The sequence below is a fragment of the Procambarus clarkii genome, chromosome 20, assembly GCF_040958095.1.
Source record: "Procambarus clarkii isolate CNS0578487 chromosome 20, FALCON_Pclarkii_2.0, whole genome shotgun sequence".
Lineage (NCBI taxonomy): Eukaryota > Metazoa > Arthropoda > Malacostraca > Decapoda > Cambaridae > Procambarus > Procambarus clarkii.
Window position 1 is genome coordinate 31,612,445 of NC_091169.1, and position 5,486 is coordinate 31,617,930.

The following is a 5,486-nucleotide window of genomic DNA, read 5'->3' on the forward strand; positions in this document are numbered from 1 at the left end:
AACAACATTACAGTATTTAGTGTATGTGGGTTGGGGTTGGAGTAGATGAGTGTAGTATCATCAGCAAACAATATAGGTTTCAGAATGTTAAGAACATATACATCCTGCCTTCCCATCCCTAGCTACTGACCCATCACAATATACATCCTGCCTTCCCATCCCTAGCTACTGACCCATCACAATATACATGTAGTAGAGTGTTTTCTGTAGGCAATTTTCTAATTATACAATCATATGTTGCCCTCAGCTCTCCTATTTCATACATACTTTTTTTCTTTTGCAAGGGAGTAATTACTACATCTACATTACAATCCTCCCATGGTGGTGTAAATTTTCTCTTGGGCACAGCAATACACTCTGAAATAACATCATACTTAATAACATTAGAACATAAGGTATTCATATATGCTCTTTTCTTCATCATACATTGTTCAGTACTTCCCACCTTTTGAACTGAGAGGACCAATTCATTAGCTCCCCCACCTCTCATTAATCTAATGGCAGAAGCTACATTTATCTCTGCAATTCTATCCCCAATACTCTGCAGATTCAACTCCATCCTGATTTTCTCAATCATAGCATTTCTTGGGCATCCTAAGATAATTCTCATGGCTTCATTTTGTACCTGTGGGAGGTTGGTGCTGGGGTTACTGTGGGAGGTGTACTGTGTGAGGTTGGTGTTGGGGTTACCTGTAGGAGGTGTACTGTGGGAGGTTGGTGCTGGGGTTACCTGTGGGAGGTGTACTGTGGGAGGTTGGTGTTGTGTACTGTGGGAGGTTGGTGCTGGGGTTACCTGTGGGATGTGTACTGTGGGAGGTTGGTGTTGTGTACTGTGGGAGGTTGGTGCTGGGGTTACCTGTGGGAGGTGTACTGTGGGAGGTTGGTGTTGTGTACTGTGGGAGGTTGGTGCTGGGGTTACCTGTGGGATGTGTACTGTGGGAGGTTGGTGTTGTGTACTGTGGGAGGTTGGTGCTGGGGTTACCTGTGGGAGGTGTACTGTGGGAGGTTGGTGTTGTGTACTGTAGGAGGTTGGTGTTAGGGTATTCACCTAGTATATCTTGTTTCTGGGTGTACTAACCTAGTATATGTTGCGTGTGTGTGTGTATACTCACCTAGTCTCACCTAGAATATCTTGTGTGTAAGTTCTCAACTAGTACTCACCTAGTATACCTTGTATGTGTGTATTCACCTAGTATATCTTGTTTCTGGGTGTACTAACCTAGTATATGTTGCGTGTGTGTGTGTATACTCACCTAGTCTCACCTAGAATATCTTGTGTGTAAGTTCTCAACTAGTACTCACCTAGTATACCTTGTATGTGTGTATTCACCTAGTATATCTTGTTTCTGGGTGTACTAACCTAGTATATGTTGCGTGTGTGTGTGTATACTCACCTAGTCTCACCTAGAATATCTTGTGTGTAAGTTCTCAACTAGTACTCACCTAGTATACCTTGTATGTGTGTATTCACCTAGTATATCTTGTTTCTGGGTGTACTAACCTAGTATATGTTGCGTGTGTGTGTGTATACTCACCTAGTCTCACCTAGAATATCTTGTGTGTAAGTTCTCAACTAGTACTCACCTAGTATACCTTGTATGTGTGTATTCACCTAGTATATCTTGTTTCTGGGTGTACTAACCTAGTATATGTTGCGTGTGTGTGTGTATACTCACCTAGTCTCACCTAGAATATCTTGTGTGTAAGTTCTCAACTAGTACTCACCTAGTATACCTTGTATGTGTGTATTCACCTAGTATATCTTGTTTCTGGGTGTACTAACCTAGTATATGTTGCGTGTGTGTGTGTATACTCACCTAGTCTCACCTAGAATATCTTGTGTGTAAGTTCTCAACTAGTACTCACCTAGTATACCTTGTATGTGTGTATTCACCTAGTATATCTTGTTTCTGGGTGTACTAACCTAGTATATGTTGCGTGTGTGTGTGTATACTCACCTAGTCTCACCTAGAATATCTTGTGTGTAAGTTCTCAACTAGTACTCACCTAGTATACCTTGTATGTGTGTATTCACCTAGTATATCTTGTTTCTGGGTGTACTAACCTAGTATATGTTGCGTGTGTGTGTGTATACTCACCTAGTCTCACCTAGAATATCTTGTGTGTAAGTTCTCAACTAGTACTCACCTAGTATACCTTGTATGTGTGTATTCACCTAGTATATCTTGTTTCTGGGTGTACTAACTTAGTATATGTTGCGTGTGTGTGTGTATACTCACCTAGTCTCACCTAGAATATCTTGTGTGTAAGTTCTCAACTAGTACTCACCTAGTATACCTTGTATGTGTGTATTCACCTAGTATATCTTGTTTCTGGGTGTACTAACTTAGTATATGTTGCGTGTGTGTGTATACTCACCTAGTCTCACCTAGAATATCTTGTGTGTAAGTACTCAACTAGTACTCACCTAGTATACCTTGTCAGACCTTGCCTATACCCTATACAGACCTAGTGTGTGTGTACGATCATATGTGGCATTCTTCCAAGAAAAGGAGTTAGAAATGAAACGGTATAATCAGATATGGTCACTGCTTGCAACACAAGCGGGGATGTTTCTGGCGGGGGAGAAAGAAACAATTGCGCAGCGCGTCCCGCGGCGTTGCGCGGGCAGTTTGGGGCCGCATAAATACGGGCGCACAACGGGGCTCCGCCTCACTCCGCCTGCCCTCGCCGCTGCCCTCGCAAAACATTACATTACATGTACATTAAGTTACATTTGGATGCTACCGAGAAGTTTAGCATGGCCTCGCGCACGGTGTCATGCAAAAAACTGGCCATTCGGCCTTCCTTTCGGCAAGCTCAAGCCAGTCAGTTAGCATGACGTCGGCCAGCTTGTGGTTGGCCAGTGCAGCCAGCATGCTGTTGGCCATAGGTCGCTAACGTTCTTTGGCCATCCGGCCTTCTGGGCTATTTTACTCTTCTTGTTCCTTCGCCATTGTTGTTTCCTACTACGTAATAGTATTCTATTTAATTTTACCTCGTCTATTCATTAGGTTAGGGGCCCCCTTACCTCCAACCGCTATTCCTTCCACTGCGCTCTGCCTGCTTGGCGCTTAATGCCGGTTTCTTCTGTTCCCTTTATTCGCAGCCACGACAAGCCGGAACCCCCCCCCCCCTTCACACCCTACTGCGGCGAGGAAGAGAACGCGAGCCGGATATTCCTCTGATCACCATAAACGCACGCAGCGGTGCCGGGATGCAGCCGCCCAGGACCTACGTTAATACTATTATCTTCTCTTTATTTGCTGGGCTATATGGCAGTATTAATATTACTCCGTACCGTTACTGTCATTCCAGTATTATTTTATTAAAATATAAATTGTTACTATGGTTTGGCGTTGTTTTCTTAATTTCTTCCATTCTGCGGCACTTGCCGTCATCTGTTATTTACGATATTACATTGTATTCTTCATTGTACGATTATTTACGACATTGTATTCTTATTATTATCCTTATTACAGTTACTGAATGGCAGCTCCCTGCCGTCGATTTCACTTTGCTCCTGTTCTAAAGATGTTGCCGAAGTTCACGGCGTACTAGCTGCGGCTCGCAGACGCTCATTGACAACACAAGACTACACTCAGCGGCCACTCAAGGCAGACTCCTTGGCTTCTACCCAGCCCAATCACCCGTCTGGAGGCAGAGATGGGATATAGACCAAGGGTAATGTTCCCCGCTCACATTCTACATCCGATTAGGACACAAGCATGTTATAGATTTGGCTTTAAGAATTGGTTCTTATTCCATTTTATTGTTTATGTATATGTTGCTTAGTTGTTATACCCTTTCTTGGTATATGTATTGTTTATATTCAAGATTTATAGTGTTTCGTCTTACCCTGTTATAGTTGCTTTGCGCCTCCTTGCTGTTCTCCGGTTTTCTCCCACCTTTGCTCTTAGCAAAGGTACTTCCCCCTTCCGTTTGCTGGAAGATTCTTAGATTTGTTAGCCCCCCTTCATTGCTACAGTATAATTATTCAGATGCTCTTTATTCATCCAGGATTGTTAATTAAGGTTTCTCTTAATTCCTGCTGCCGGGCTCCCTCCCCCATTTTTCGCCTCCGTATTGATTCAGCTAGGGTTTCCCTCCCGTCTGTGCTCTTGCCTGTCACGATAACACTGCACGCCGCTTCTGCCCACCCTTACTGCCTTATATCTTTCAGCCCGGGGAAGGTGAGCTACGCGACAAAAAATCGACGCACGCTCCGACTGGACCAGGTATCGCTTACATGGTCAGGAATCAACACTCTTCGGATCCTACAAGCACAGATCCTACAAGCGCTCCTGTCACCAGGCGAGATTTCTCCAGGATCCTACGCGCTGCCCTCTCGGCGCTAGGCTTGACTTCAGATGACTACGCTCCGCACCCAGCTGTCTCGGGACGGGCTCGCCACATCAGAAATAATGGCAAACGGCAGGCGGAAGAGTAGTGCTCACATCCTACGTCAGACGGGACGTTGTTGCTCTGCTACATTGAGTGCCTCACGCGGCCAGCTGGCACTCGCCCTTCGGGGGGGGGTCCGGCTGCTGGCCTGCGGTGGGGGTGCAGCGCCGGTCCCCAAGTGTCCCGCTGTCCGCAGCTAATACTTTGCCCAGTCTAGGTGCTAGTAAGCCCTACTTGTAGTCACACCCCCTTCTCCTTATCCATTAGGTCTTTTACGGCCTCTTGGCCGGGTACATTACGTGTTATGTGGTCTCTCACTTATTAGTTATTCTTTGTGTCCTGCCTGTTATATCCTAGTGTTATATAATTACTACACATTTGCACTCGGCCTTAATTCTAGTACCAGTTAACCTTTAGGTTTCTGCAGAATTAGTTTCCATGTCACTATAGGCTAAGGTCTCATACTTACTACGGGTGTACCTTTTAAGTTAAATCTAGTCCTTGGAATTGTTACTGTTAATTCTTACTTTATATATTTACTTTATATATTTACTTTATATATTTTAATATAAACGTTATATATTCCTTAAATTATATTTGAAACTTTGTATATTTACATGTTCAATATTAAGTTTTATATAATATCAACTTTGTTAAGCCTATAATATAAACCGTGTTTAATATAAACTTTATATAATTACTTACTTTATGTGAACTTTATATATTTACATGTTCTGCAGAATTTAATCTTCAATAAACTTTAACGCCCCATACTGCCAGTATCTTTCTCCCCCTGGCCAGAAACCTTTTATACAACACATTGAGAAAGAATAAAGGTTAAGTGTGGTATCAGTAAGATTTACACACTAGTCCACACTTGCGTGGTGTACAATGTAAGTGGAGGCAGAGTTGGAGGGAGGGAAATGTAGTTGGTGGACCTGTGGTCAGGGTGGCTCCAGAGGTAGGGTGTCAAATTTCAGTGTTTATGGCAGGGTAAGGGAATGGTCGTCGTTGGTCTTGTGATTCAATATTTTCTTGTTGTCGCTAAGTTACACTTTTTCAGGTCTATATAGTACAATGGC

The 5,486-nt window shown here is 43.5% G+C and overlaps 1 long non-coding RNA gene across 1 annotated transcript; it reads left to right on the forward strand.

The window, feature by feature from the left end:
- Positions 1-2,379: 2,379 nt before the first annotated feature.
- LOC138366649 (uncharacterized) lies at positions 2,380-5,177 on the forward strand. Its single transcript, XR_011229206.1, has 2 exons — positions 2,380-3,684; positions 4,184-5,177. It is a non-coding gene; the product is annotated as an uncharacterized lncRNA (long non-coding RNA).
- The last annotated feature ends 309 nt before the right edge of the window (positions 5,178-5,486 follow it).